The 12,297-nt window shown below is 39.9% G+C and overlaps 1 long non-coding RNA gene across 1 annotated transcript; it reads left to right on the forward strand.

Annotated features, from left to right (window-relative positions):
- Window positions 1-7,257: 7,257 nt before the first annotated feature.
- Window positions 7,258-10,065, forward strand: LOC145440254 (uncharacterized). Its single transcript, XR_013915484.1, has 3 exons — window positions 7,258-7,359; window positions 7,426-7,654; window positions 9,954-10,065. It is a non-coding gene; the product is annotated as an uncharacterized LOC145440254 (long non-coding RNA).
- Window positions 10,066-12,297: the final 2,232 nt, after the last annotated feature.

A 12,297-nucleotide genomic window follows, 5' to 3' on the forward strand; every position in this document is an offset into this window, starting at 1 on the left:
CACTATCTATCGAACGTGTGAAATGTGAAACATTACGAGGTCACACTCTAAGACATTGATCATCAAAAAAGTTAATAGAGGTATCTTTACTGGATGGATTCTATTCAACCGGTCTTGGTTAATACAAAACCCATGTTAATAGTAAAATCGAAGTATGTGCTACACTGAAATATAGAAAAATATGGTTGTATTGTTGTTCATAGTTAGGGCTGGGCAAAATCGAGTACCTGAGTGATTCGATTCTGGATCACGTATTACGCTTCGAGTCGAGTCGAGTATTCGAGCATCTCTCATTATGACGTCACAACAGAATGTACTGTGTCAACGTTCAAATATGTTACTTTTATGTCACTACAACCAATATATTGCCTGTTATCCGTCACATTAAAGACACTTTTGAATTTTTTCGACCATACCGATGTCATTGTACTTCTTGGCAATGTTGTAGGATGATCATGACTTCGAAAATGTGTTATTTCCAGTAACGTTCGTAGCTTTGTACTATGTCTCGTATGCTGCGACACGGCCAATCCGGGTTTCAATCCTTCCTCAGTGGAAAATAGTACCAAAACTATATTTCTCGCTAGTAAATTACCTTTCAGTTGTGAAGTGCGTATAAATTCAGTACGCGAAAAAATCCTCTTTAACTACTCGACTCAAATGATTAAAATTAATACTCGAATCATTGTGCCTAGCCCTATTCATAGTAGTGATATCGATTTTAACCTGCAGAACAATTGCCATCATCTAACCAAACTAATGAAAGTCGTTGTCAATTTGTATGATGTTCACTGAATGCATATACTCGAACTATTTGTGCAACGCACACGATCGGAGAAATTGGAAATTTTCCCATTGCCATTCGTCAAAGTAAATGTCGTCACAATACTCAGTCAATAAAAGACCATATACTTGTATGTGATTGAATCACCGGCAATTAACTAGCTAAATCAAACCCCTAACAAATTTCATTCACTCATTGGATACAGCGTCGCTTAATCGGTTAGGGTCGTTTTTTCTAAATACAAATCATATCTGTCCAGCCGAAAACAATTTTCACTCACTTGGGTAATGAAACCAGTGTACAATATCAATACAAGATATTTTCCTCACACAAAAAATAATCAACTTCACTCGATATTCTCGTAAAACGAAACGGTGTAATGGTTTCATGTTTTTTGTATGACATGGAATTAATACCGATCGAAGTAACCGTATTGGAAATGACTTTCAAACAAACACACTCTACGTGGTTAACATTCTGATCGATTCTATTGTGAACAATGTATACTTCATGTGTTCTGAATTCATTTCGATATGGTTAAACATTCAACTCCGACAGATACGAATTGTCACACACTCAACTAATATCATACCAAATAGTTATTTACAACAACCAAGACACAGAAAATTTGTTTTGGCCGTTTCGATTTTATTACTGGAGGTGCTCATCATTTCGCTTAATACAATCTAGATTTAAACTCCATCGAACCTTTGGTGAGTATCGTTTTGCTGGATACGAATTATGTTAGTCTAACAGTAAACAATTTTGACTATCTTGGGTTATGAACTCGGTGTGTTAGCGGTCATTCAATATTTTGTAGTATCAACTAGTTACTTTGTAGGATACGAATGATCATCCTCACAACTCCTACAAAAGTACGAAGGATATTTACATCACACAAAGTAATCGACTTTACTCGATATCCTCACACTTACGAAACTAAATGGTTGATTAGACTCTACAAACTGTTTTTGATGTCACAAGAACTTTTTTCACACAAATGGTCACGGATCTAAATATTCAAATAATCCAACACACAACTATAGTACTTACAGAAATATCATAGTTCATGTAACAAAATTGTATAAGCATAATGTTTATCATAAGTCCTACACATTCATGATATCTGTCGAGTTCGACTTTTAGAAAATATTATATCGATATCGATACATCTTTCAAAAACAAAACCTGGTCACTGCTTGAGAGACCTACCAACGTCATCGCAGTAATCTTGTTACTTCCACAAAAGAGTATGTATTCGACTTACGTTCCACAAATCTAACGCGCAAAACAATTTACTTTGCTACCGAAAAGTGCTGAGTCATCATATGATTGTCCTCACAACAATACAATTAAATAGTATATTCATATTGAAATGAACCCGAATATTTTCGGCTGACACTCGTCAGGGGTAATCGTCAGCAACTAGTAGAGAATTGGAAAGAACATTGTATATCAACAATCGTATCACAAAATATGACGTCAACAGCATGAAATTTCGAATGAGAGAGCGTTCAATGTACTATTTTTAGGTGATACACAAACTCCTTTTGTTGACAGAGTTTTGGTTGGTGTATGTTGATAAAAGTTGATTCCAAGGCACACAAATGGAATTGTGAACGGCCTCGACCTACGATTCGAAATCGGTCGTCTCGATAATTATTCGCACAAATCGGATTATCCAACAGATGTTTGCCGATGGCAGAATTAATGGCCTTTGATCGATCAGCATCAATCTTAAGTGGATGAGTTAAGGGTGAGCTTTTCACATCGCGTGACGCACGTGTTCTGATAAATCTGGGGACATGTTGGTTTATGCGGTCCTGCAGACGTCTTGACGTTCTTCCCACGTAGCCACAATCACAGCGGCACCTATATTCGTACACTACATTACTTTGTTGAAGTGCAGGAAGCACGTCTTTGCGTGTTGAAGGGAGCAGTTGTGTTGTTGTAAAAATCACATTGGTTTTGACTGTATCGTAACATTTACCGACAGCAGAAATCAATTGTTTTTCAAAGCGGGTGGAAATGGGGCCAATCCAAGGTAGATGGATAAAAACATCTTTTATTGTTCGTGCGGTGGGCTCTGTTCGTTTTTCTGCGTTGAATTGCGTTAATTTCCTCTCCATGCCGCGGCTGATGACGTGTTCAGGGTAACCGTTATCAAGTAAGATTTTTCGGATGTAGTCAAGTTCTAAACTCAGTTTGTTACCCGAACATATCATCAACGCTCTATGCACAATACAACTAAAACATACTATCGTACAAAATGGCCGTTATAGTTTGTACACCAACGGTACCTCGTACAAGTAACAAGTCTCGAGAATCGAGTTATTGAATAACGTGAAAGTGTTTTTTTTTTCAATGTCAAGTCGTTATGTTGACGAAAGCGTATATTGTAATATCATGATCAATTTGCATTCGTTGGTCACAAACTGTCACTACTCTAAATAATTCCTTTTCACTCAAACACAAAAGGAGACTTGTCACCATTCGTTTTCATCGAGCACGAGTTCAAGAAACTTGCTTACTACGAAATTAATTGTTATTTTTATGTTTAGTTAAATCAACTACAATTTTCAGAATTAGTCCGTCGATAGCATCCGAATAATTGGCATTTTGTCTTTTCATAATTTGCAATTGTTTTATGGGGCTAAGTAAATGTAGCTGAAAGGAAAGACTTCCGGTAAATTTCTCTGGATGGATTTTATATTTAGAATCAAAACTGAACCATTATACTTGATGTTACAACGACTTTTATTATTTCGTCACTCATCAGAGACTGGCATATTGCCACAGTGTCATGCTAACAAATTCAATGCCTTATAGTTATATTTGAGTTATCTAACGAACAGAAGGGGAGAACGAAACAGCGACCGTATATTGCATTGATTATTTATGCTAATCTATACATATATAAATTTTTTTCGGATCAGAAAATAATGTTTTGTTACTTCATTTCGACTAACAATTAATGTTACCAAAATTTTATTAGCAGCAATATTTCACATACATTCGAAAGCGAATTTCAATAATCCACACCAAACATTGCGTATTGACCGAAATCTCCTCCATGAATGCTGAGTGGAAATTTAAAAGTTAGTGCAGGTCGCCTTAAAAAATTTCTACGGAGAGCAATATTTTTAATGTGTGAATATTGTCTGCTCCTACTCAAACGCTAGACCAGGGGTTCTCAACTTCCCTTGTATCACGGGCCGCATTTTAACAGCAAAAGACGCTGCTGGCCGCAGAACAATATTACCATGTATTTGTGGGCTAATATTAAATTTAGGCTACTGTAGCCTATTTAGGTATTTACCAGTCGTTTTCCGGAATTTAGTACATTTTTATGCATTATAAAGTATTAATGGACAGCGTTCGTAAGTTTGCAACTGCTGCTTGTTGTGAGAATATATAGTGTAGGCCTATCTTATAGCGGCGCAAGTAAATCTTTTCATAGAGGGTGCATTGCATTCGTTGCCAAGTCGGTACATGCAACTTCAAACCCCAATACCAGAGAACCGAACTCTCTGTTTCAATGCGTGAGCGAGCAAGTATAAATTACGGTAACTTTTGCGTTACAGAGGCCATTGAACTCTGAGGGATATGAGAAGACGTCTGGCGTTCGGGGCCATTTCTGAGCAAACCAATCACCCCTTATCATTTCCTTCCATGCCTTGGGCAGAAGCCAGCTTTGCCAAGTTGATATTTTTCGCTGGACCCCTCCCCACGTTTGCCCAGCCAGCATTTCCCCTGCATATACATTGTTCAAGTCGGTGGATTCGTCCGAGGCTGGGTTAAAGTAGTCCACGCGGCAACGTGTTTCAGAACATGCGATAAAAGATCGACTGGCAATTAATGTTACTCGTCTGGTCACGATTGAATCGGACGACTGTATCTTAGAAATTTGTCGGGTGATGTTGCATTTGCCGCTAAGTTCCGAAAACAGCAAATATTCGCTCATAATGTTAAGGTTTTATTGAAATCACACCTTCTATAGCAGATTTCTTGGGTTTAGCCATATTCCAAACAATTTTGAACGATGCGTCTGTAACGTAATCGGCAATCTCAACAACTGTTCGCATCGAGTCAAACACTCTTTAAAAGTGTAGGTCTACTACATAGCGAGATTCTCTTGAATCCGATTCCAGCCAAATACCGATTCAAAACAATAACAATCTGAAGTCGAGCATATATCACGAAACGCCCCATTAAAGCTGTATGGTTCTCAATCTCTTTTAGACACGCCCACCTTTTTGATAGGGAAAAATTTCGAGCCCCCTAACGTCATATATTAAAATGCAACCAGTAGGTCTATGCTAGGAATACAAACGGCTAGTTTGATGGCATGGAAGGTTATGGCTGTTGGTGGGAGAATTCTCAAATATGAAACCAGACTATACACAGTGAAATAACTACGAACTGCAGATAAATTGCGAGCAGCGTGAACATTTTTTTCAGTCGAACTCATTTACGCGCCCCCTTTCAGATGTTTTCACGCCCCAAGGGGGCACGCGCCCCAGTCTGAGAACCACTGCATGCAAGAATGAGTAATCAAACGAAACACGATAAAAGTGCTAAGTATCTACATTAATTTTTAACAATACTGTGTCAGTAGTACTTGCGTTTTTAATGAAAGATGCCGCGGGTCGTAAAATAATCGTCTGCGGGTCGTATGCGGCTCGCGAGCCGCGGAATGAGAACGCCTGCGCTAGACCCTAAAACCCACACCCGTGTAGCTCTATTGTAAAGGGTTCACATGCTTGTACATTCGCATAATTCTCCCAGTGTGTACTAGAAGCAATGTAAGAAACTGTTCATCGCGTCACATCCTTGTTATCATCCAATGCCCGTCATTCATGACCATCATATGCCTTCGTATGTTATGACGCAGTAATGGTCGACACCGAAAGGACTATTACTATAAATTGTGCTTTTTTATTGGGAAGAGCGGTACCGGGTACCCCTATTAAAACCAAGACATCTGACGATATTACATCTACGGGGTTGGTTCGATTTGTTTGACATAAGGTCAGTTTTGTTTGAAATATAGTCAGTCTCATGCTTGAAATGAGGATAGTTATGTTAAAAATAAGGTCAGTCTTATGTTTGAAATAAGGTCAGTCGCCATAATCACTGTGAGGTCAGTTGCAGTACCAACATATCCAAGGCACGATTTCCTGGTGGTAACCCAGTCTGAACACATCCCACACTTGATTTTTGACCACATCCCAGACTTGATGTCCGAACACGCTCCAGGCACTATCTCTGAATGACAACACATCCCGACCACACCTCAGACATTATGTCCGAAAACGCCCAAGACACGTTATCGGAGTGTCAACACAGTCCAACTCCGAAGACACCCCAGACACCATGTCTAAATAGCAACACAGGCCGAACACACCTCGGACAGCGTGTCCGAATGGCAGTACAGGTCAAACGCACTCCATGCATGATGTCCGAACACGCCCCAGACACGATTTCCTAGTGTCCACACACTCCGTACACACCCCAGATACCGTGTCTGAATGGCAACATAGGCCGAACCCACCTCAGACACCATGTCCGAATGGCAGCACAGGCCGAATACACTCCAGACATGACTTCCGTACACGCCACAGACACGATGCCCAAGTGTCAATACAGTCCGAACGCCGAACCGAACGTCCGAACCGAACGTCCGAACCGATTGGCAAGCACTTTTCTAAACGATAGTCTTGTTGGCGTCCGTCATTGGTTTCTACTGCTGGAACATACTTAGCGATTGAATATCTATGATGAGATTGAAGACCCAATAAAAAGTATTTCATGGTGTCGTCTTGCATTTGAAACAAATTGTGTTTCAAAACAGATTCGTTTAAAACAGGTATTGAAACATGTCCCAAACCAATGGTTCTCAATTTTTTTGACTAATCGCCCCCTTATCAAGCTCGACACAAATTTCCACTGCCATCTTACAGGATCCGAAAAAGAGGACATATAAACGGGGAATTTATCGATCTAATACCGACCACTGATGAATTGACAAAAAAAAAAGATTTATTTTCCAAGACTGTGCTCGGAAAACTGGTTTCCGCGACTATACTCTCCTTTGAGTTGACCCATATATTCAAAGTCAACTTTCTCATCATATACAGAATAGCCGTCTTCACGTGCATATTTGGCTGTGGTGATAAAAATAGATCTTAATGGACGTTTTAACATGTTAGCCCCCTATCGCCGCGCCACCGTCGCCCCCTTTGGTATTTTGCCCGTTTATTTCTCAAAATCGCCACTATCCTAAACCAAAGCCAGCTCGAAAGAAACATCGAGTGTGAATATGTCATAATTGCTTAATATTATTTAAAATGAAAACGATGTAGAATGAACTCGAAATATATATTTCGTGACATATGGAGTTGGTCATCAGATTAGAATAAATAGTCGCATCCGATAATTTGGCTTTAGATATGTCTCACAATAAATTTTAAATATTCTAGTTCTTCGTAGAGTTCGGAAACGCCTCAGGGCGGCAGGTTGAGACTGATATTGACACTGGGAATAATACGCCTCGTCCACACAGATACTTCCAGGTAAACAATCTAGTAGTTGAAGTGTTTCATAGGCCGCGACTAAATCAGGGAGAAATTTATGTGCAGGACATTGGATTCTTAATAAGAGATTGGTCGAGTCCAGGAAAGTACGAATTCGGCGCTAACGGCGGACGTAGATACATCGACAATTTCATGTCAAAAGGAACCGAAAGTCAAAATGAAGTTCAAAATTACCTTCGTGGTACTTTTCGGAATGTCAATTGTTTCTTGATGCCAGAGCCTGGGGAAAATGTGCGAGTTCAAAACGAGGAAAGACCGGAAATAACAGCTGATGGTATAAAATGATCACTGTCATCCATCAGTTGTCTGCGTGCTAAAGCGACATAAATTTGACGATAAATGCCCTACTACATCAGCTACCCATGTACATGAGCTAGGGCCGCGGCTACTGGTAAACAGGGAATTTGGACCACGAGTAGGTAAGCCCTAGCTTATGCAGAGGTGGTCAAAGTAGTCAAGAAAGTTACTCAAGTAGAAATAGAAGTAGCGACGGAAAAATCTACTCAAGTAGGGGAGATGTGGTACCGATGGATCACTGGGACCGAAAATACTTTGAAAATTCTCTATGATAATTCCATGATTACACTACGTGAACTTGTCTACAATTGCATGCTGGCAAAATCTTTCCTCACATACAAAAAAATTCGACGTGCGCGAGCAATGGGGTCTCTCACGGATGATTTTTGTTTTAGGGGGTGTAAACTAAATTTAGATCGACATATGCATTTTTCTTTGTAACCTTCAACACGAACAAACCAGCAATCATTTTTATTGTGAAGTGTAGGGCTTGGATCAGGCTATATAATGGCACCTATTATTTTTTTCAGTACTTTCCTTGAGTGAACTTTTTTTCGATTCATGTATAAAATTCGTAGGGTGGGGACCGATGATACAATAGCCAAATCAAGCAAAATAATCAAGCATACTAATCATGAAACAAATGAAACATGTCTACGTACAGAAAATCTTTATGTAATAATTGCATATAATGTTTTATCGCTATAACGGGGTATTTGGAAGTCACACTGTCGATTTTCGGACAATATGTATGTACCCTCATATTTATAAGCCCGAGCCTATATCGAAACGTGATTTTATGACAACATTTGAGTTAATATTCATTCTATTTTTTGACAGTTGCGACCAAACATTCTTCTTTGGCTTGCTGTAGCTTAGATTCTAATACTGAGCAAGAAAAGTAGTCACATTTGAGTTTTTTATGGTATATGTGTCATAGGTCCCCGGGTCGTGTGTCATTGGACCCACCGGGTGGGGACCGATGACACGTTCGAGCAACAAATTTTGAACGCCCATAAATATTTTTTGAAAAGACGGATATTCATGTATATGTGCGCGATAGGTAGAGCTTGTATCAAAGTGCTGAGCCGCAAAAGATCTGCTGTTTTCGGCTGAACATTTCAAGGCCAGCGATCATTTTCCGATTTTTGATCCATCGGTACCACATCTCCCCTACGAGTAGAAGTACTTCCTGCATAGGACGCCTAAAACTACTTGAAGTAGAAATAGAATTGACTGACTTCAAATCTACTCAAGTAAGTAAGTAGTTTTGAAAACAGTCTTAATAAATGCATTACTACACTTGCTTTTATACTTCAACAATGTATCTTCTGTGGACCAAAGACCTAATTAGAACCCATAGTATGATACTTCGAATATCACGCTAGGAATTGAAAGTGAAATACAAATACCACTTCTAAAAATCGGAAAATATATTTCATGTCTTTCGTCGTTAAAACTTCAAAGGTGATCTGCTAAAACGTTCCAAAAAGGCGTATTTTCCAGATTAGCAGGACACGTTATGGGCTGCTAGGTAACGATAGGATATGTAATTGCTAGATTGCAAAATGGTAGTTTCGAACGTTATGGTTGGCCATGTTTACTGTGATGAAATATTTAATATGGGCGACAATGCGGTGTGAGCGGAACCATAAGCAATCCGGTACCTAAATTATATTCACTGATACTTTCGTGAAAACATATTTGTCACTCCATAACTACTGTGCGCGAAGCGTAACAAAATTTATGGGCTTCACGTGACTTTTATGAATATTAAATGTTGGTACTCCGTGAAAACATCCCCGAAATTCCTCAAGCTATCTTTATTATTGGGGGATTAAACTACTTCTACTTGACAAACTGAGAATAGCGAAAAGTAAGTAAGTAGATCACAAAATATTACGAAGTAGAAGTAGAGAAAATCAAATCCCCGTGAGTAAGTACCAGAAGTAGAGGAAAACTACTTGAGTACTTCCAAAACGTAGAAGTACTTCGTTACTGACCACCTCTGAGCTTAAATACGATTGGAAGATTGCGATGCCTGAATTAAATCAAGCCACGCTAATCTCAATTTTGGTTGCCGTCAGAATTTAATAAACTTTCGATCACGTGCGGGCCAGACCAGTCAAATGATATGTTTCAATAGAAAAATGGCGCGTCTGCACGACACATTTTTGACGTTCCGCGTCCAAGGTTTTGATTGTCATAGGGGGCGTCTACTGTATTACATCGAATTAGTAAGCCTAATAACTTGACCTCATTTTCTCATCGCGGAGACCTTGGTGAGAAATTCCGTACATACTTGACTGCTTTTGCCAATGAATATCTGCACCCTAACGAAATCAACGTCAAACGCATCGGGCAAATTCCAAATACGACGTTGAGAGATGTTTTCAACTACATGGTGGAGGTCGCGAAAAATCTGCCAGACGGAGACGATCAAGACATACCAACTTGGATGAATGTGAGTAATGTAGCATTTCTTTTTAATAATACCGGCGTAATGATTTTGGACAATCAAATCCTGCTTTGCATTTATGGAAAGCTCATGGCTGGATACACCAAGAACATGGCTCACGACAAGGCAATTGAGCGATTCGAACGTGAAGTGAAGGAGGTAAAATTACTTGTGCACTGTGTATTTCGCTAATTCAATGCAGTAGCTGCCATTTGCGTGGTAACCGTATGATCAATTATTATCACAACGATCGAAAGGAAGGACGAGAAGCTTACATGCCGTCAATGCGCGCAACATCCTTCAGTATGAGTAATGGTACAGCAGTGTCTTACTAAGTGTGTCGCAACAACCAAATGAAACGGCTCATTGCGTTTGGGTAACGTCTTTCTCGCTGTTTCACTATAGGGCTCTTCGACCAGGTGCCTCCTCGCCACCTCATCCGTGTCAGCGGTGTCTTACAAAAGCCTAGAGGTGGGCCGTGCTATAAGTCGGCAGTTACGGAAAATAAGAAGAATATCGGCCTGGTATAAATGACCATAGTAGTCGACAAACACCATGAATACCCCAAAACAAATCAACAAACAAATTCGACCGGGTGTATCGTACACCCTAGCAGACTTGGACAACTAGATAATTTTACTAAATTCGAGCGAAATGCCAGTAATTTAATTCCAATCTAATTTGGGAAAGGTTGTTTAGCTCTAGTTATAATTCTAATCTAATTTGGAAAAGCTGAAACTTTTCTGGTTGTCCAAGTCTGCACCCTAGGGTGTACCAAAACTTCTAAAGAGTGTACCACTGGAATAGGGTGTACTGGTGTGTACCAGATCCGCATTATACAACGGACCGATGACTAGGCAAGTTTATGCTGGAGAATAGGTTGACCGGATTTGCAATATCGTACAATGTTCAATGTTCATCTTGTTCATATCAACTGTACGCAGCTTGTATATTACATTCCTGTTCTGATGTCGTAAGCAAATGTCTCTCCTGATCATTTGACCGTTGGTGATGGACTAGTTCGTCTTGGAGCAGATCTGGGTGGAGTTAACATGTGTTCGGCTTGCGATATCTGTCTATTAAAATACAGGAGGAAACCGTTGGGATAGCTCGGACTTGTTGACTTGGTACTTCCTGCGAAATACCTATACCTTCTACTCTTAATTGAATTATGGCGTGTGTCAATACGCAATTTGAATTCACGAATTGGTTGCCAAATCGTTGAGGGTTTTAATTCAGCCTAAAATCTCCCATCGCGCTTGGCGCGATTCGGGGTGACTTGGATTTTTCGTTTTCAATGTAATTGTGCCCTTGCAATCTGAGCCCTACCGTACAAATGCGAACCGCAGAGGGAAATGATGAGCCATATAAAGAAACACGAAGTTGGAATCGCGTGCGTCTCATGAATAAAGGTCTTTCTGGTAGGCTATAGGCTATATATAAATGTATTTGACTATACCGACAATCCTGATGGGGGTAGGTCAAGAAATAACAACATGCAACAACATGATTATTAAAAACCGGACGATGCATCATCATTAATTTTGTGGCCCGATGTTTCGAAGACATCCCTCCATCAGCTCTAATGTGATCGCGTGGGCAGAGAATTGATCAATATTAGACAATAATATGTGAAACAACCAACATTATCGACGAAATTCATTCGAGATCTTCAAAAAATTTTCCTGCTTTGAGTGACTAGAAACCGAATTTTAATAACTTTTTTACTAGTTTTATGCCAACATTTACACTCGCGATTTTGGTGCATAGTAAGCCTGTGGGCATGTCCCGAATCTACAATTAGAAACTTTGAGCCGCAAGGGGATCAAGAAATCAGTGATAGCACCGAACGCCACGAGGGCTATCAGCGGTGCACTCGTATAATCAATTTAACATGTCGTCCGGGGACTGGGGAGGCTAGTGGTAAAGTGTGTAAAACGATTGCGCTAAGACACCAATGGTGACTGGTTCGACAGTGTCTTGGAAAGCCCAGAAACACCGTAAGCCACACTGTAAAAAGTCGGCACCAGAGACCCGAAATTTTGGGTGCATGCGAAAGAGTCTGTGACTAACTAACGGACGTGAAAGATTGAACCGAATGAAGAAGATGCGAAAGATTCAAAGTCATTGAATTGATCTATACAATATCAATGTCGTGATGC

The sequence above is a fragment of the Botryllus schlosseri genome, chromosome 6, assembly GCF_051294905.1.
Source record: "Botryllus schlosseri isolate E-star chromosome 6, Bs_hap1, whole genome shotgun sequence".
Lineage (NCBI taxonomy): Eukaryota > Metazoa > Chordata > Ascidiacea > Stolidobranchia > Styelidae > Botryllus > Botryllus schlosseri.